This window comes from Schistocerca nitens, chromosome 1, assembly GCF_023898315.1.
Source record: "Schistocerca nitens isolate TAMUIC-IGC-003100 chromosome 1, iqSchNite1.1, whole genome shotgun sequence".
In the NCBI taxonomy this organism is placed as follows: Eukaryota; Metazoa; Arthropoda; class Insecta; order Orthoptera; family Acrididae; genus Schistocerca; species Schistocerca nitens.
The window spans coordinates 436,492,375-436,513,867 of record NC_064614.1 but is presented as its reverse complement, the minus strand read 5'-3'; the positions used below and the strand labels follow the sequence as shown (position 1 = coordinate 436,513,867).

Sequence of the window (21,493 nt, the reverse complement as noted above, 5' to 3'; positions counted from 1 at the left end):
ATGCAAAAATGGTTCAAATGGCTCTGAGCACTATGGGACTAAACACCTGAGGTCATCAGTCCCCTAGACTTAGAACTACTTAAAACCTAACGAACGCAAGGACATCACACACAGCCATGCCCGACGCAGGATTCGAACCTGCGGCCGTAACAGCAGCGCGGTTCCGGACTGAAGGGCCTAGAACCGCTCGGTCAGAACGGCCTGCGTAAACGTTTGGGGTTACACTCGTCTGGTGTGAGACGTTCCCGGGTGTGTGTTGGGGGGGGGGGGGGGGGGAGGGGGAGGGTGGTTCACTGGGGGCCGAACCGCACAATAACCCTGGGTTCGGTGTGGGGCGGCGGTGGGGTGAGTGGACTGCAGCTGCCTGTTGTGGGGTTGTGAACCATTGAGGGCTACGGCGGCGACGAAGCCTCTCCGTCGTTTCCAGGTCGCCAGTCCAATATAATACAATATCCATCTAATTCTCAAATTCTTTTCCGAAAACACTTCCTTACACCTGAATTTATATTTTACAAAATTCCTCCTTTTCAGAAATGCTTTTCTTGCTTGCCGGTCTGCATTTTTTATTGTCTCTACTCTGGCCATCATTTACTACTTTCAGTATCTCGTTTCCAAAACTAATTCCCTCAACATTGCCTGATTTAATTCGATTATATTCCATTACCAATGTTTTACATTTGTTTATGTTAACCTTATAACCACTTTTCAAAACGTTATCCACACCTTTCAATTGTTCTTCTAAATCTTTGCCCTCACTGAGAGTATTACAAAGTGTTTGGGTTTCCTTCACCGCTTAATCAATATCCACATTAAATAACATCGAAGATACTCTCACTCCGTTTTCAAGTACTGGTGTCGTTTCATGTCCTCCGATGCTGATAATCAAAGTCTGGTTTCTTTACAAGCTGCAGATAATTCTTAGCTACCTACATTTTATATCTATTAATGTCAGAATTTCAGACAGCATATTCCACCAGAGTCAAACGCTTTTTCGAAATGTACAAATGCTGTAAACATAGGCTTGCCTTTCTTTAACCTGTATGCATAGATATTTCGAAAGCTATACTACAGGTATGGCGGTGGGTACTTTGTGTATCACGGTCACTTCCCCCCGTTTATTGTTCCAGTCGCGAATCGTTCGAGGGAAGAGCTACTGTTAGTAAGCGTGTGTGTGTGAGCTCGAATCTCTCCAGTTTTATAATTTTGCTCTCACGGCCTTTTCGCGAGATATACGTAGGAGGAAGCAATACAGTGAGATTACAAAACTCATGGAATACTTCCAAATATCGTACCGGACCTCCTCCTTCCCGGCGTAGTGCAGCAAATCGACGTGGCAAGGACTCAAGCAGTTGGAAGTCCTCTGCAGAAATACTGAGCCACGCTGCCTCTAAAGCAGCCCATAACTGCGAAAAGTGTCGCCAAGGCAGGATTTTGTGCACGAACTGACATCTCGATTATGTCCGATGGGATTCATGTCAGGTGATCTGGGTGGCCACATCATTCGCTCGAACTATCCAGAATGTTCTTCAAACCAATCACGAACAACTGTGGCCCGGTGGCACGGTGCATTGTTATCCATAAGAATTCTATCGTTGTTTGGGAACATGAAGCCCATGGATGGCTGCAAACTGTCACCAAGTAGCCGAACATAACCATTTGCGGTCAATGATCGATCGGTTGGACCAGAGGACCCAGTTCATTCCATGTAAAAAAAGCCCACGCCATTATGGAACCACCACCAGCTTTCACAGAGCCTTGTTGACAACTTGGGTCCATGGCTTCGTGGGGTCTGCGCCACTCTCGAACCCTGTCATCTGCTCTTACCAACTGAAATCGGTATAAATCCTACCAGGCCACGGTCTTCCCGTAGTCTAGGGTCCAACCGATACGGTTACGAGACCAAGAGGCGCTATGTTCATAGCACTGGCATCGGTCGTCTGCTGCCATAGCCCATTAACGTCAAATTTCGCCAGACTGTCCTAACGGATACGTTCGTCGGACATCCCAAATTGATTCCTACGCAGACTTGCTTGTCTGTTACCACAAACAACTCTACCCAAACGCCGTTGATCCCGGTCGTCAAGTGAAGGCCGCCGCTCACCGCGTTGTCCGTGGTGAGAGGTAGTGCCTGAAATTTGGTATTCTCGGCACATTCTTGACACTGTGGATCTCGGAATATTGAATTCCCTAACGATTTCCGAAATGGAATGTCCCATTCGTCTAGCTCAAACTACCAAACTACAAGATCTGTTTAATTCCCGTCGTGCACCCATAATCACGCCGGACACCTTCTCACATGAATCATCGGAGTACAAATGAGAGCTCCGCCAATGCACTGCCCTATTGTACCTTTTGTGTATGCGGTACTGCCGCCAACTGTATATGTGCGTATCCCGCTATTCCACGAATTAAAAGTCACCTCTGTGGATACTGGTTGACTCTTCCAAGGACGTACACTCTCGGAACTTTAATAATAAACCACACCGTCATGCACAAGGCTGCTCTTAACAGCGTATTTTATTTATTTATTTACACGTCAAGTTCCGTAGGACCAAATTGAGGAGCAAGTCTCCAAAGCCATGGAACGTGGCAGTGCATGAAATTACAACATAAATGTAATAACAGATAAAAACAAATGTTTATGAACCCGAAAAAAGTCAGTCCATAAATTTAAGTAAGCGCAATCAACAGTACAACAAGAAATCAGCTTAATTTTTCAAAGAACTCCTCGACAGAGTACAAAGAGTGATCCACGAGGAAACTCTTCAGTTTCGATTTGAAAGCGCGTGGATTACTGCTAAGATTTTTGGATCCGAGTGGTAACTTATTGAAAATGGATGCAGCAGTATACTGCACACCTTTCTGCACAAGACTTACGGAAGTCCGATCCAAATGCAGGTTTGAGTTCTGCCGAGTCTTAACTGAGTGAAAGCTGCTTATCCTTGGGAATAAACTAAAATTGTTAACAAGAAGTGACAGTATGGAATACATATATTGAGAGGCCAATGTCAAAACATCCAGACTCGTGAACAGGGGTCGACAAGAGGTTCGTGAACTTACATCACTTATTGCCCGAACCGCCCGTTTCTGAGCAAAAAATATCTTTTTAGAACGGAAAGAGTTACCCCAAAATATAACGCCGTACGACATAAGCGAATGAAAATATGGAAAGTAGACTAATTTTCTTGTCGAACGCTCACTCACTTCAGGTACCATTCGAATACTAAAATTGGCAGCATTAAGTCTTTGAATAAGATCCTGAACGTGGGCTTTCCACGACAGCTTACTATCTACCTGAACACTTAGAAATTTGAACTGCTCAGTTTCACTAATCATATACCCATTCTGTGAAATTAAAACGTCAGGTTTTGTTGAATAGTGTGTTAGAAACTGTAAAATCTGAGTCTTATTGTGATTTAGCGTTAGTTTATTTTCTACAAGCCATGAACTTAGGTCATGAACTGCACTATTTGAAACCGAGCCAATGTTGTACACAACATCCTTTACTACCAAGCTAGTGACATCAGCAAACAGAAATATTTTAGAGCTACTCGTAATACTAGAGGGCATATCATTTATATAAATAAGGAACAGGAGTGGCCCCAACATCGATCCCTGGGGCACCCCCCACTTGACCGTACCCCACGCAGACCCCACACCATAGCCATTCTCAACATTGTCAATAATGACCTTTTGTTGTCTGTTGCTAAAGTAAGAGGTGAACCAATTGTGAGCTACTCCTCGTATTCCGTAATAGTTCCACTTCTGGAGTAATATTTTGTGATCAACACAATCAAACACCTTAGTTAAATCAAAAAATATGCCTATCGTTCGAAACCTTTTGTTTAACCCATCCAGTACCTCACACAGAAAAGAGAATATGGCATTTTTAGTTGTTAAACGACTTCTAAAGGCGAACTGCAAATTTGATAGCAAATCGTGTGATATAAAATGATCAATTATCCTTACATACACAGCCTTTTCAATAACTTTAGCAAACACTGATGGCATAAAAATAGTTCTAAAATTATCTGCATTATCCCTTTCTCCCTTTTTATAACGCGGCTTTACTACTGAGTACTTTAATCGTTCAGGAAACAGACCATTCCTAAAGGAAAAAGTACAGATATGGCTAAATACAGGGCTAACATGTGCAGCACAGTACTTTATAATATTCTGCTAGGCACTCCATCATAACCACGAGAGTCCTCAGTCTTCAGTGATTTAATTATTGACTCAGTCTCCCTCGTCTGTGTCAGAGGAGTATTTCAGACATCAGTCTCGGAAAGGCATTTAATAAAGTTTCATGATTCCCTGTAGAAACTAAATTTTTATTTAATTCACCAGCAATTCTCCGAAAATGATTGTTAAATACTGTACATATATCTGATTTATCAGTGACAGAAATATTTTTACTGCGAACTGACTTTATATTGCCGACCTTGTGCTGCTGACCAGACACTGCCTTCACAACTGACAAAATGGTTTAAATTTTATCCTGTGAATTAGCTATTCTATTTGCACACTACATACTCTTTGCCTTCCTAATAATGTTTTTAAGCACCTTACAATACTGTTTGTAATGGGCTACTGTAGCTCGATTGTGACAACTTCTAACATTATGATATAATTTCCCCTTAGTTCTACATGATATCCTTATCCCACTAGTCAGCCACCTGGGCTGCCTATTACTGCTAGCACTCCACTTAGAACGTTCTAATGGAATGCAACTCTCAAAGAGCATGAGAAATGTGCTAAGGAAAGCATTACATTTATCATTTATGTTATCGGCACTACTAACATCTTGCCACTCTTGTTCCTTGACAAGGTTTAAAAAACTCTCTATTGCTGTCGGATAAACTTTCCTACATAGTCTGTAATTAAATGTGACATTTGTTGTAGTACTAAATCCTTTTAGTGTTAAAATTTGTGCATCATGGTCTGAAAGGCCATTCATCCTTTTCCTAACAGAATGACCATCTAGTAATAAAGAATGAACAAAAATATTGTCTATGGCTGAGCTACTGTTCCCCTGCACCCTAGTTGGAAAAAACATAGTCTGCATCAGATTATATGAATTTATGAGATCTACCAACATCATTTTTGTTGCCACTGGAGTAGGCTGAGTACCTACGTGACGCTTTCGCGCTTTCTAAATGAACCTGTTTCCTCTACCAATTCTATCTTGTACAGATCCTACATTGATGGAGCAATATTCACGTATTGGTCGAAAGAGGATTGTATAAGCTACCTCCTTTGTGAATGGACTATACATCCTCAGAATTCTTTCAATGTATCTCAGTTTACTGTGGTCGCTCCATTTTAAATCGTTCCGTACATACACTATGTGATCAAAAGTATCCGGACACCTGGCTGAAAATGACTTACAAGTTCGTGACTCCCTCCATCGGTAATGATGGAATTCAATATAGTGTTAGCCCACCCTTAGCCTTGATGACAGCTTCCACGCTCACAGGCACAAGTTCAATCAGTGCGGACGCATAGCTCTGGGTGTCTCGCTGGGAGTTGGCTTGCTACGTTCACTTGTGTTAACGTGCCACAGCAATGCCTCTGCGACGTGCATGGCGTCGTCGCCGCGCTGGCGGCGCAGCGTACCTGTGTATCGCAGTTTGAAGGCGATTGATATTGACTTGGCTGGGCAGTTTAATAAACAGCAACTGATTGGAGGTCCAAATGTTTTTCGTGGACTGCATCTGAACTTCACTTGTGATGTTCAGGCTGTGTTTGGAGGTAGTACATGGCTCACACTGGCTGTTGTATGGGGCAACCAAGCAGATTATGGTGGCCTTGAGGCATTTCCAGATGCTAACATATTGGCTTGGAAGACATGGAGTATTGCTGAGACTACAGGACTGTTGGCTAAACAGCCTTATGGTACTCTTGTTCCAAGCATGCCATTTGTTTTGACTACGAGAAGGAAGAAGAAATTAAATGCTGATGAGTATCTCTTTATATGGGCGAAAGTCGGCAATGGCAATTGTAAAATAAAGATCAACGGTGATTGTATGATTTATTATAGACAATAAAGTGTGTTCTGTCCTTTCCTTATCTCTTCTCCTTATCTCCCTCCATGTTTTTATTAAAAAAATGTATTCACTTTTTGTTTTGGTGTCCGTGCCGCTCTTGGTTGCACGCTAGGCAAATAGATATCAAATTTTAAGCAAACACTGAGACACACAGAGGTGCATCACATTGCGTATGCCCTGGGGACCACAGAGAGCATCCCAGAGTGCCCCAGTACAAGTACAGTCCATTTTTCACGGAGTGCTGCACTGAGGAGAGATATCGATGTCGATCGGTGAGGCCTGTGACGAAGTCGGAGTTCCAAAACATTCCAAAGGTGTTCCATAGGATTCAGGTCAGGACTCTGTGCACGCCAGTCCATTACAGGGATGTTCTTGTCGTGTAACCACTCTGTCACAGGCCGTGCATTATGAACAGGTGCTCGATCGTGTTGAAAGATGCATTCGCCATCCCCAAATTGCTCTTCAACAGTGGGAAGCAAGAAGGTGCTTAAACATCAATGTAAACCTGTGCTGTGATAGTGCCACGCAAAACAATAAGGGGTGCAAGCCCTCTGCATGAAAAACACGACCACACCATAAAACCACCGTCTGCGAATTTTACTGTTGGCACTACCCACGCTGGCAGATGACTTTCACCGGGCATTCGCCATACCCACACCCTGCCATCGGATCGCCACATTGTGCACCGTGATTCGTCACTCCACACAACGTTTTTCCACTGTTATATCGTCCAATGTTTAAGCTTCTTACACCAGGCGAGGCGTCGTTTGGCATTTACCGGCGTGATGTGTGGCTTATGAGCAGCCGCTCGACCGTGTAATCCAAGTTTTCTCACCTTCCGCCTGTCATAGTACTTGCAGTGGATCCTGATGCAGTTTTGGATCCTGTGTGATGGTCTGGATAGATGTCTGTCTATTACACATTACGACACTCTTCAACTGTCGGAGGTCTCTGTCAGTCAAGAGACGAGGTCGGCCTGTATCCTTTTGCGCTGTACGTGTCCCTTCACGTTTCCACTTCACTATTACATGGGAAACAGTAGACCTAGGGATGTTTAGGAGTGTTGAAATCTGGCGTACAGGCGTATGACAGAAGTGACACTGTTTTTGAGGGTGTCCTGATACTTTTGACCACATAGTGTATACTCGTAGAATTTTATGGAAAAAATGCTTTAAAATATGGTTCTGAAATCGTGTTATCATACAATAATGGATCTTTCTGCCTGTGTACGCGCAATAAATTACACTTCTTTATGTTGAGGGCCAACTGAAACATCCTGCGAAAAGCGTGGATCCTCTGCATTTCGCTGCAATTTTCTAGCTTTGCGGCTTCTCTGAATAAAACAGCATCATCCGTGAAATGTCTCATGGAACTTCTGACCTTACCCACTAGGTCAATTAAATATATTGAATATATTATGAAAAGTAATGGTCCTGTAACACTCCCTTGCGTTACGCCCAAAGTTACCTTTAAGTCTGGAGATTTCTCTCTGTTGAGAGTGGCACGCTGTGTTCTGCTTGCTAAAAACTCTTTAGTCCAGTAATACAGTTGATCTTTTACTCCGTTAGCATGTATTTTTTTACTAGGCGGCAGTGCGAAATTGTATCGAATACCTTCCGGAAGTCAACACCTACCTGAGCGCCTGTATCTACTGCTTCCTGGATATCGTGGACGAACAGAGCGAGCTGGTTTTCACACGATCGTTGCGTCGGACGCCATATTGATTCCTATGGAGATTTTCGACCTCCACAAATGTCTTAACTCGCGAGAATAAAATATGTTCCAAAATTATACAACCGACGTATTTCAGGGAAATGGGCTTATATTTTGTACGTCTGTCCGACGACGTTTCTTGAAAATGGCAATGGAGTGCGATCTACTGTACACAGTTGCTACAAGACACGCAAGTTCTTTCGCATACTATACGTAGAATCGTACTCGCGTACCGTCAGGTTCAGCGGTCTTTCTTCTGTTGAGCGATTAAGTCGCTTTTGTATACCGTGGTCACTTACGTAAACACCTGCCATCTTAACGTTCGTGCGACGGTGAAAAAGTGACTTGGTCGTGACCCCTGGCAAGCGAACAGAATCAACACTGACTTCCCTTCCCGACCAGTTCGCTATTTCCCTACGGGGATGCACAATCCGACTAACGTTTCATCTGCCACAGAGAAGCAGTTACACACTGCGCTTGTTCGGACCTTTACCGTCTAAGATACGTTGCAGGGTCAGTATTGCCTCACATGTTCCTGTATTTCTCCGGAACCCAAACTGATCTTTCTCCGAGTTCCCTTTTCTCTGATGTTCTAATCGTTTTTTTATGCGGCACCTATCTTTACCCCCGTCATACATGTTTCTACAGCCTTACATTTGCCCTCCAACCATATCTAGTTCGCCACTTTGCACTTTCTGTCAAGCTCATTTTTCAAATGCCAGTAATTCTCTTTTAACTGCTACATTTTCTGCATTTTTATACACTGACGGAAAAAAATCGCGACACCAAGAAGAAGTTGTGCGACGTAAACAAAAGTTGGTGGCTGTGTTCCTACATGTGAAAGATAATGTCTATTAAACTTTCGCGGCTGTCGCATAAGAGTGGCACTATTAGCGCCACAATGAGAGAGACGGCAAAGGACCTGAAAGAGCAGTTGAACGGATTGGACGGTGTCTTGAAAGGAGGGGGTTGCAGTTGGGTTGTTTCGGGGAGAAGACCAGACAGCGAGGTCATCGGTCTCATCGGATTAGGAAAGGACGGGGAAGAAAGTCGGCCGTGCCGTTTCAAAGAAAACATCCCGGCATCTGCCTAGAGAGATTGAGGGAAATCACGGAAAACCTATATCAGGATGGCTGGACGCGGGATTGAACCGTCGTCCTCCCGAATGCGAGTCCAGTGTGCTAGCCACTGCGCCACCTCGCTCGGTTCTTGAAAGGAGGATATAAGATGAACATCAACAAAAGCAAAATGAGGATTATACAATGTAGTCGAATTAAATCGGGTGATGCTGAGGGGATTACATTAGGAAATGAGACATTTAAAGTGTAATTGAGTTTTGCTATTTGGGGAGCAAAATAACTGATGATGATCGAAGTAGAGAGGATATAAAATGCAGACTGGCGATCGCAAGGAAAGCGTTTCTGAAGAAGAGAAATTTGTTAACCTCGAGTATAGATTTAAGTGTCAGGAAGTCGTTTCTGAAAGTATTAGTATGGAGTGTAGCCATGTATGGAAGTAAACATGGACGATAAATAGTTTAGACAAGAAGAGAGTAGAAGCTTTCGAAATGTGGTGTTACAGAAGAATGCTGAATATTACTTGGGTAGGTCACATAACTAATAAGGAGGTATTGAATAGAATTGGGGAGAAGAGAAATTTGTGGCACAACTTGACTAGAAGAAGGAATCGGTTGGTAGGACATGTTCTGAGGCATCAAGGGATCACTAATTTAGCATTGGAGGGCAGCGTGGAGGGTAAAAATCGTAGAGGGAGACCAAGAGATGAATACACTAAGCAGATTCAGAAGAATGTAGGTTGCAGTAGGTACTGGGAGATGAAGAAGCTTGCACAGGATAGAGTAGCATGGAGAGCTGCATCAAACCAGTCTCGGGACTGAAGACGACAACAACAACAACATCTTTTGCACAACCTGTGCTTCTCATCTATCTTTTATGGCACATAAGAAAATAATTTCGAGTGTTTACTTCCGAATAAAAGTGTAGGAGCCCTGTAGCGTGACATTCAGAAGCCATATTTATTTCAGAGGCGTACCCGGCAGCTGCGATATCTCGGGAGATGGCCGCTGCTAGCGCTTTGCTCCTCATATACCTGAGCCGCGTACGCCGTAAGTACTGCAACCTATATCCTTCCTTGCCATCGCCAGTCTGCATTTTATATCCTCTCTACTTCGACCATCATCAGTTATTTTGCTCCCCAAATAGCAAAACTCAATTACACTTTAAGTGTCTCATTTCCTAATGTAATCCCCTCAGCACCACCCGATTTAATTCGACTGCATTGTATTATCCTTATTTTGCTTTTAAACTTTTTTTTTAGGTTTCTTAAAAACTTTGAGGTTCGCCGATGACATTGTACTTATGTCAGAGACAGCAAAGGACTTGGAAGAGCAGTTGAACAGAATGGACAATGTCTTGAAAGGAGGATATAAGACAAACATCAACAAGAGCAAAACGAGGATAATGGAATGCAGTCGAATTAAGTCGGCTGATGCTGAGGGAATTAGAGTACGAAAAACACTTGAAGTAGTAAAGGAGTTTTGCTATTTGGGGAGCAAAATAACTCATGATGGTTGAAGTAGAGAGGATATAAAATGTAGACTGGCAATGGCAAGGAAAGCGTTTCTGAAGAAGAGAAATTTGTTAACATCGACTATAGATTTATGTGTCAGAAAGTCGTTTCTGGGAGTATTTGTATGTAGTGTATCCATGTATGGAAGTGAAACATGGACAATAAATAGTTTGGACAAGAAGAGAATAGAAGCTTTCGAAACATTGTGCTACAGAAGAATGCTGAAGATTAGATGGGTATATCACATAACTAATGAAGAGATAATGAATATAATTGGGGAGAAATTTGTGGCACAACTTGACTAGAAGAAGGGATCGGTTGGTAGGACATGTTCTGAGGCATCAAGAAATTGCCAATTTAGTATTGGAGAGCAGCGTGGAGGGTAAAAATAGTAGAGGGAGACCAAGAGATGAATACACTAAGCAGTGAGTTGAGATGTTAGACGACAGAGGGAAATCAACAAGTATTATGTACTCGCTGAAGACGCCTGTGTTTCGGTTTGTGTGCAAGAGGAGTCACTGTCTTGACGGCAGACTCCGTGCACGCCGGTGTGGGCCGCATGACGAGAGGTTAAATTGCCAAATTGCAGGCGCTCGCAGCATCAGAACGACGCTCTCGTTACGAGGAACGATCGCAATTGCAGCCTTTTAACCGGCTTTACTGCGCAGTACCGCCTCGTGCAGGAAGCCGCTATTAACGAAGCGAGGTCGGGCAAATATCCCCTGGGGCACGTCCGTTACAGTGTCACTGCAGTACTGGAGATTTTCACGACTTATCGTAGTACCGACACAGTGATACAGAAGCAAAATGTCACTCCCGCTGTGTAGCTCCTTATGGTAAATGTGGAGAGTCCTAGTTTTAAAACTCGATGTGTGCGCGCAGACACAAATGAACTGTAGTGGGTCCGATGTGAACGACTTATCACAATGAAATGTTAATTGTGTAATCAAGTGCACGAAATATTTGACCTGTTAGACACGTCGTTTATAGTGTGACACTGTTGTCCTCAACAGTTAAAACTTAAAAAATGGGGCCTTTTTACAACAGACAATGTCACAGAAAGAAAAGCTCCTGGAAGAACAGAAGAAGCTACGAAAACCGACACGATAGGGTGCAACTCAACGTCGCATCAGACAAGCAAATGGGTTCCTCAATGGTGTATCAAAAAATTTTGTGAGAGGCTTGGTGGAACACCGAGTATGAAAAACTAATAGCCATCTCCTCTCGTATAGCGCATCCCGGGGTAGGTTAACCTCGAAGATCGCATCTAACAGACGGATCATCATCAACAATGTCATACTGCGTCAGCACATGACACAGCAGAGAGAGAGAGAGAGAGAGAGCTGAAATTTATCCAAGATATTACACCATCTCTCTCTCTCCCACCCCCCCCCCCCCCTCACCCAACACACACTTGCCGCCAGGCCATATAGTGACGGTGGAATTTCTTTCATCACCAGGACTCGAATAGGTTGCCTCCGCGTCGAACATCACTGCAAAATAGCGTGCGTATGCGACTGGCTGATAAACAATGAGTGGAGTTCTTAAATATGGTTCAAATGGCTCTGAGCACTATGAGACTTAACATCTATGGTCATCAGTCCCCCTAGAAATTAGAACTACTTAAACCTAAGGACATCACACAACACCCAGTCATCACGAGGCAGAGAAAATCCCTGACCCCGCCGGCAATCGAACCCGGGAACCCGGGCGCGGGAAGCGAGAACGCTACCGCATGACCACGAGCTACACAGTCAGACAAGCACGCATGTTCAAGCCGTTTGTACAAGAATGTTTGACAGTTTGGAGGGTAGTTTTACGCATGCATTCCAACTGTTCAAAGTGTTTGAGGCTTGATCGCTTTTCAATCATGCAGCTTGTGCAAGCTTACAGTGTGCACGTGTACGAGTTTCTACACAAGCATAGTGAGGCAACCTTCGTAGTGCCACTATATCGAGCGACATGACGCAAGTCGGCCGCTAATAGCTGGTAATGTTTATTCGAAAATAATTTTATAACAGCAGACGTATAATTTTACAACAGCAGACATTGTTTAAATAAACGCTAAATAAATGTATTAAAAAACTGATAAAAATCCGCTTGACGCCTTCCCAAGAAGCACTCTCCACTGCTTCCAATCCATCTAAGCGTAGAACAGGCGTGGTTTAAATTCAAAGAAATAATGACGACGGTAACTGAAAGATACATACACACCAAATAAATTAATAAGAGATGGTACTGATCCTCCATGCAACACAAAACAGGTCAGAAGACTGTCACAGAAGCAACGAAAAAAGCATGCCAAAATTTAAAGGAACGCAAAACCCCCAAGATTGGCGAAATTTTACAAAGCCCGAAATTTAGCGCGAACTTCAATGCGAGACGCTTTTAGTACTCTCCACAACGAAACTCTGTCTTGAAATCTGGCAGAAAACCCAAAGACACTCAGATCGTATGTAAAGTACACCGGAGGCAAGATGCAATCAGTACCTTCACAGCGCAATAACAATGGTGATGTTACTGATGACAGTGCCACTAAGGCAGAGTTACTGAACACATCGGCGTAGCGAAGCAGCTTAAATAAGTTAATAAAGGCAAGGTCTTCCGTCCACGTTTACAATAGCAGTCAGGTTCCTTCCAGGGTATGCTGATAACATACTTAGCAATCACCTACAACAACTCGCTCGTTGAAAGTTTCATACCTAAAGCGTGGAAAGTTGCACAAGAAACACCAATACCCAAGAAAGGAAATAGGTGTAATCCGCTGAATTACAGACCCATGTCGCTGAAGTCGATTTACACTTGGTTTTTGGAACTTATACTGTGCTCGAACATTATAGATCACCTCGAAGACAACGATTTCCTGACAAATAGCCAACAATGATTCAGAAAACATCGTTCTTGTGAAGCGCAATCCCTTTTATTCTCACGAAGTAATTAGTGCTATCGACAGGATACGTCAAACTGATTATATATTTTTAGATTTCTAGAAGGATTTTGACATCGTTCCTCACAAGCGATTTCTAATCAAACTGCGTGCCTGTGGAGTACTGTCTCAGTTGTGCGACTGGATTCGTGATTTCCTGTCAGAAAGGTCACAGTTCGTAGTAACTGACGGAAAGTCATATAGATTAGAACAAAAGTAATATCTGGTGTCCCACAAGGAAGTGTTGCAGGCCCTCTGCTGTTCCTGATCTACATAAACGATTTAGGCAACAACCTCAGTAGCCCATTTAGACTGTTTGCATATGATGCTTTCATTTACCGTATTGTAAAGTCATCAAATGATCAAAACCAATTGCAAAATGATTTAGACATGATATCTGCATGGTACAAAATGTGACTCAATATAATGAAAAGTGTGCAGTCATCCACATGAGTACTAAAAGGAAGTCGCTAAATTTCAGTTACACGATAAATCTCACAAACTTAAAGGTTGTCAATTTAACTAAATACGTAGGGATCACAATCAGTACTGGAACGATCGCATGGCTAATATCGCGGGAAAAGGAAACCAACGGCTGCGATTTATTGGTTGGTCACTCACAAAATCCAACAGGTCTATTAAAGAGAACCGAGCGAGGTGGCGCAGTGGTTAGCACACTGGACTCGCATTCGGGAGGACGACGGTTCAATCCCGTCTCCGGCCATCCCGATTTAGGTTTTCCGTGATTTCCCTAAATCGTTTCAGGCAAATGCCGGGATGGTTCCTTTGAAAGGGCACGGCCGATTTCCTTCCCCATCCTTCCCTAAACAGAGCTTGCGCTCCGTCTCTAATGACCTCGTTGTCGACGGGACGTTAAACACTACTAACCTAACCTATTAAAGAGATTGCTTGCACTACGCTTGTCCGCTCTCTTCAAGAACTTTGCTGTGCGGTGTGGGATTCGCATCAGTTAGGATTCACCGATTCACCGAGAACTTCGAGAAAGTCTAAAGAATGGCAGCTCGTTTTGTATTATCGCGAAACATAGGGCAGATATGATACGCGAATTGAGTTGTCAGTCATTAAAACGAAGTCGCTTTTCATTGCGGCAGGATCTTCCATGAAATTTCAGTGTGAAAATATTTTGTTGGCACCGACGTACATAGGGAGAAATGATCATCATAATAAAATAAGTCAGATTTAGCACGGAAAGATTTAAATGCTCGTTTCTCCCGCGCACTGTTCGAGAGTGGAATAGTAGAGAAATGGCTTGGAGGTGGTTCGATGAACCCACTTCCAGGCGGTTATCTCTGAATTGCAGGGTAATCATATGGATGTCGATCTAGATGAAGTAACACTGCGTAGCAAAGAAGGATGTACTTTAAACAAAATGGAAAGCAGCTCCTCTGTCACTGACAAACGTGTTGTTTTTAAACAGAAGAAGTTTGCATACCAACTACTGAAGGAAAAAAGGAAAGGTTTTTTATTAATCTCGGGCGGAAAGAAATGTGGTACATCAGTCAGAACCCGCGTATGGCATGTGTGTATACATGCTTATCTGGGATCTTTAAGCCATTTTTAACTACCAAGAAAACGTATTATTGGCATCAGCGTCTCTTAAGATTGTACATAACATTTTCATCAAAGACGTTGGGAGCGATAGGGGTTTTCCCATAGACACAGAAATTATTATAACAGACATGTGGATGTATTTTCAACTCACGGAGTAACTTAAAAAATGGTTCAAATGGCTCTGAGCACTATGGGACTTAACTTCTGAGGTCATCAGTCCCTTAAAGCTTAGAACTACTTAAACCTAACTAACCTAAGGACATGACACGCCCACGCCCGAGGCAGGACTCGAACCTGCGACCGTAGCGGTCGCGCAGCTCCAGACTGTAGCGCCTAGAACCGCTCGGCCACTCCGGCCGGCACGGAGTAACTTAATCTGATAACATTTTATTCTTTTCATTAACCCTTCTTCAAGCCACATTTCACGCCTCCTCTCTATTTTTCCCTCATCACAATGGGAAAGCTGATCAAAACGAGAACGTTTGAAGAAATCACTTGATCACGCATATCTGTCAAGCCTTCGGTTACTTGTGCAACCGCCTTAAAAACTGATCATGACTATATGGAATCGCTGTACTCTTCCATGTACTGCAGTGAGCCGTACCGACATGCTAGAAGAACGGATTTTCCCATGGCAACTGATCACAGGAAACCACGAAACATTTACAGAAGGGCGTTTGAACGGAGACTAACCCCACTCCTTTCGGATGTGAGTCCAGTGACAAAAACTACAATATCGCACTTACTCTATACTGAAAGAATAGTGGCTGAAAACAAATGCCGTATATAGAAGCACTTCAACTTATGGTGAGATAAAATTCTCTTGGTAGAATCTATAAGGTGTCGAACATTTGAACCAACTTAAGAGCATTTGTACCAAGTTAAAACTTCGGGGTGGACCAGGCATCGAATCTCAGCCACCTTACCGGGCGATGCTCTATCACCCGAGGCCTAATAAGACTCTCGTTACCCCATATCTGCCCTTATCCTTCTTCTGAGGCCGATAGTCGCATAGTATCATTAGGAAATGTTGATTTTTGAAAGAATGTAAAAGAGTAAGCGACAGGATGAACTGTGTCAGTCCGTGTGAAGTGACCAGGTGGCTCTGTCGGAAGTGTACCGCGAAATGAAAGTTGTCTAGGTTCGTGTCATAGTCCGTAGAACAGTTTTACCTATTCATAAATGGGTGTTGCTTTGGGTGTTTAGCTTAACTCGTTACGTAGGCGGATACATTTGTGTCTTTAAAATATCCTGTTGGCAACAATACCATGATTACTGTGAACGACAAGTTGACTGATGGTAACTTATTCGATAAATTTCCAGTATAAGGGGTGTTACTTTGAAAATTATCCTCTGTTGTTACGGACGAAAAGAGTGATTAAAATCTAACGTTGCTGTCGACAGCCCACAAGAATGAAATCTTGGCAGGATTTTTATTTCACAAAAAGTGGTGGTATCCCTAAATTTACATAAACAGTAAGCATTTGCAGGCCTTCCATTACCAGAAAACAATCGCCATTGATTCCGAAGATAACCAAAGGACTAAATCTAATACAGACGGCCAACTGGAGAAAGAATCTTCACTCAGTTTACTTGCAGTTGTGGCTGCATGCAGTTCACTTCTGCAACGTAGTCGTTAATGTGCCCAACTTTCAACAGAAATCACTTGGCCAAATGAAAATACAATTGTACTTAGTACACAAAGTGCACTGCAATTAAAGTGTATCGAGATATTTAGAATACAAGGAGTGTGTTAAGCTATAACGTGATTTTTTTTATTTGTTATTCCCTTCAGTTTCCTGTGTAAAATTGTGCTGATGTATTACCAAACAACTGAGAGCCTCAAACATCCGTGTGCAGAACGAAAACGGCATGCCATACTTATAAGAGGGTAGTCTATTGCAGGGAAAATACTGTGAAAATAAGTATGGCGATATATTATATTCTATTATAGACATACACAAATAATATCTAGGAATATCAGCATCCACAGAAATTTATACGCGGTGTTTGTGTATTGGGAAAAGAACTGGGGGGGGGTAAGACTCTAAAATTGATACAAATGTGATACGAATGAATCCGTCAGTTTCGAGACGGGTTATGCGACAAGAAATACATAATTTTATAGGTGACACAAAAAAACTTATTACATCCCAGAGAACTGATGGGCAACCATTGTGTACGAGAATTCTGTAATGAATAAAAGCTCCGTATCGCAGATTCCATGAGAAGGGGCAAGTGTTCCACGTTATTGCCACTCGCTTGCGGACGTCCATGAATGTGAGTCAAGTATGAAAGGTGAGAGTACTAACCATGAAAAAGGTTAAAATACTTCGTTTACAAATGGTTCAAATGGCTCTGAGCACTATGGGACTTAACTTCTGAGGTCATGAGTCCCCTAGAACTTAGAACTACTTAAACCTAACTAACCTAAGGACATCACACACATCCATGTCCAAGGCAGGATTCGAACCTGCGTCCGTAGCGGTCACGCGGTTCCAGACTGTAGCGCCCAGAACCGCTCGGCCACTCTGGCGGAGAAAACATAACGAGTGATGGAATGGGAAGAAAGTGGGTGAGAACATTTAAAGATGGCCGCACAAATTTGCATGATGAACAACGGAGTGGGCGTCCTTCGGTCTTTAATGAAATTTTGGTGCAGGAAGATGAAAGAAACAGGCGCTTTACGATTTCCTCCTTGCGGGATGACTTTTCTAATGTTTCTCGTAGTGTTGTGTATGGCATTCTGACCGAGCACTTGAATTTCGCCGGCCAGTGTGGCCACGCGGTTAAAGGCGCTACAGTCTGGAACCGCGCGACCGCTAAAATTGTTACGGGCGATGAAACATGGGTGGCCTACGTCACACCAGAATCAAAGCAACAATCCATGGAAGTTGAGCAAGGGCATCCTTTTGCTGCAAGACAATGCCCGTCCGCATGTGGTGAATCAGACCAAAGATCTCATCACATCTTTTCGGTGGGAAACTCTAGATCATCCTCCGTACAGCCCAATGACTACCACCATCTGTTCCTGCACTTGAAGAAACACCTGCGCGGTCAGCGTCTTCAAGACGATGACGAAGTCAAAACAGTGGTGATGCAGTGGTTAACAAGTCAGGCGGCAGACTTCTATGAGGAGGATATTCAAAAACTGGTACAACGTTATGATAAGTGCCTCAATTATGTAGAAAAGTAGATTAAGGTACAGACTTTCATGTAAAAATAAAACTAATGAGATATCTTAGCACGTCTTTTTTTAATTTCAAAACGGTACTTACTTAAAAAACACGCCTCGTATTTAACAGCCTTCGTTACTTACAAACATATTTAATCACTGTGTACTTCAAGCTTTTCGGAGATCTTCCGCTGTTACTGTAAACAACTGAGGTATAAAGGACTATAGTGATTTACTTAAGAAGTAGAACACTGTTCATAGAAACCATCAATGCTTTTGGGCCCCGTTTGATGCTGTTTTTTGTTAATGCTAGTACCCATGAGATAGAAAAATGCTTGCTTCCTATGCAAAAGAATACTGACTGATTTCTTCTGCCCACAGTCATATCCGTTGTGTACCCACAAATAACAATGGTCTTAAAACTTCCTGGCAGATTAAAACTGTGTTCCGGACCGAGACTCGAACTCGGGACCTTTGCCTTTCCCGGGCAAGTGCTCTACCAACTGAGCTACCCAAGCACGACTCACGCCCCGTCCTCACAGCTTTACTTCTGCCAGTACCTCGTCTCCTACCTTCCAAACTCCGCTGTAGAGTGAAAATTTCATTCTAGAAACATCCCCCAGGCTGTGGCTAAGCCATGTCTCCGCAATATCCTTTCTTTCAGGAGTGCTAGTTCTGAAAGGTTCGCAGGAGAGCTTCTGTAAAGTTTGGAAGGTAGGAGACGAGGTACTGGCAGAAGTAAAGCTGTGAGAACGGGGCGTGAGTCGTGCTTGGGTAGCTCAGTTGGTAGAGTACTTGCCCGCGAAAGGCAAAGGTCCCGAGTTGGAGTCTCGGTGCGGCACATAGTTTTAATCTGCCAGGAAGTTTCATATCAGCGCACACTCCGCTGTAGAGTGAAAATTTCATTCTAGAAACAATGGTCTTAAGCACTTCGACTGTACGCATGAATCGATAGGAAGATATTTCTATTCTGTGAGCACAAGCAAAGGGTAGAAAAATGGTCAAGTCCTTTACAGGTGTCAATCCCGGCATTTTCATTAACCGATTGAAGGAAAACAGGAAATTCTAAATCTGAATGTCCAGACCGCGATTTGATATATATCTGTACATATAAATACAGGTCATTTCAAAGAGAATATACGTATCATAAAATGTTATATTGTCAAATCTATAGATTGCTGCGCCACAGATCAGTTATTGGAGGAACGAATTCACTGCTATTTCAGTACCGCTAGACGACGGTTGTCACTGCGCTGCTGCTACGGTCGCAGGTTCGAATCCTGCCTCCCTCAGGGACTGGGTGTTGTGTTGTCCTAAACATCATCATTTCATCCCCATCGACGCGCAAGTCGCCGAAGTGGCGTCAAATCGAAAGACTTGCACCCGGCGAACGGTCTACCCGACTTGAGTCAAGATGGTACGTATACTCAGTGATAAAACAAAGCAGTAGGCTTTTACCAGAAATATTGACCCTTAGACAATGTGTCTACTAGTGTATTTTAAATACGACAGTATGCCATCTTAGGCACTGCATAACATTAAAACACTTGATAATGGCACTTTGAAGCCGAAATCATGATTGTGTAAATGTAAACTGCAAATAAAAAAAGTCTAATGGCGGTACTGACTTTGAATAAATGGTGACAGAATACCTCCTGAATGGACAACATTACACTTGACATACAAAACACGTGATTAATTTTTTCTCAGTCGTGCGATGTACACTGTGTTCCGAAATTTCTCACACACACTTACTGTATTTGTAGAAGGGTCTTTGCGTGTGAATAGATGCCCAGAAACGGTCTGTTCCCATTTTACAAGGAGGCCAAAATCGACTCATGGTTTTAACTCCTGTGCCAACATTTACACTTATCACATATTTAAAATACAGACACTGATCAATACCACAGTTGTCGCACAAATTGTACCTGCGCAGTAAATTCCGTTATAATCGATGAAAATTACCTTGTACACACTGAATCATTTTTACCACATTCATAGCCAGAGCAATCAGGTTTTCCTCCTACCTTGTGGGGGTCCCGTTAACAAGACTCCTCGGTACCAAACTAACACTTATTAACAAAAGTACAATCATATGGGGTATCAAACGATGTTTCTAGTTGATTAAAACGGGTCAGAACACTGTTGCAGAAACAACGAAAGAAACATGCCAAATTTAAACAGACGCAAAATCTCCAAGATTGGCGATATTTTAGAGAAGCTCGAAATTTAGTGCGGACTTCAATGCCACATGGTTCTGACAGTTTCCACAACGAAACTTTTTCTCGAAACCTGGCCGATAATCCAAAGATATTATGGTCGTATGTGAAGTACAGTGTGTCCGAAAAAACTTTCCCTGATTACATAAATTGATAACTGAGGCTAGAAGTAAGATACAAATATGAAACTTGTGTCGAATTGTTTACAACTATCAAAGTTTTTTTCTGTTTTAGGTTCGCAGTACGTAAGTAGTGGATGAGGTGCAGTGCCCAAGAAGCCATGTTAACAAATCATGAGAAGGAACAGTGTGTCCTGTAGTACCATGAGACACGATCACCAACCACAGTGCAGAGACACTTCCAGACAACATTTGGAAGGAATCCACCTGATGTCAAGAGCATTAAAGCCTGGTATGAGAAGTTCAAGAACACAGGATCGGTTGCTGACCTTCCGAGGTCTGGTCGACCAAGAACCTCAGCAGACAGGGTGGAAGCTGTGAAGCAGTCTTTTCTGCGAAGTCCGAAGAAATCGGTGCGCAGGGCCTCAAGTGAATTACAGATGCCAAAAAGCTCTCTCCATGACACTTTGCACAAACGTTTATTGTTTCGTGCATACAAAGTGCAAATCGTTCAGGCCCTGTTGCCCAATAAAAGTACACGTCGATATGACTTTGCGGTCGAAATGCTATCACGTATTGAGGACGATGATGGTTATCTCAGACGAATTGCCTTTTCCGACGAAGCGACCTTTTTTGTCAGTGGAGTAGCGAATCGCCATAATGTGCGCATTTGGGGTTCACAACCCCCTGGCGAGGTCGTGGAGTGCACCAGAGGCAGTCCAAATGTGAATGTTTGGTGCGCGCTATTGCACGATCGAATTACCGGGCCATTCTTCTTCGCTGAGGCTTCCATCACACCTGGAGTGTATCTGGACATGTTGTAACTGTATGCTGTTCCTCAGCTGCTTCAGTATCATCCCGATGTCTTGTTTCAGCAAGACGATGGACCGCCTCATTGGGGTTTGGACGTCCATGCCTATCTCGATATGACCTTTCCTGGGCGATGGATTGGTCGTGATGGGCCAACGGTTTGGCCTCCACGCTCTCCTGACATAACCCCATTAGACTTCTTTTTATGGGGCTATGTCAAGGACGAGGTCTACCGAACACGTGTACCAGATCTTGAAACCCTGCGGCAACGGATAACCACAGTCGTTGAAGCGATCCCTCCAGTTATGTTGGCTAATGTGTGG

At 43.2% G+C, this 21,493-nt stretch overlaps 1 protein-coding gene and 1 non-coding gene across 2 annotated transcripts in view; both read right to left on the bottom strand.

Annotated features, from left to right (window-relative positions):
• The window catches only part of LOC126251359 (leupaxin), a 507,262-nt gene that overhangs the window by 477,001 nt on the left and 8,768 nt on the right, over positions 1-21,493 (bottom strand). The gene's annotated exons all lie outside the window — the stretch shown is intronic.
• Positions 18,466-18,540, bottom strand: Trnas-gga (transfer RNA serine (anticodon GGA)). The gene has a single exon. It is a non-coding gene; the product is annotated as a tRNA-Ser (tRNA).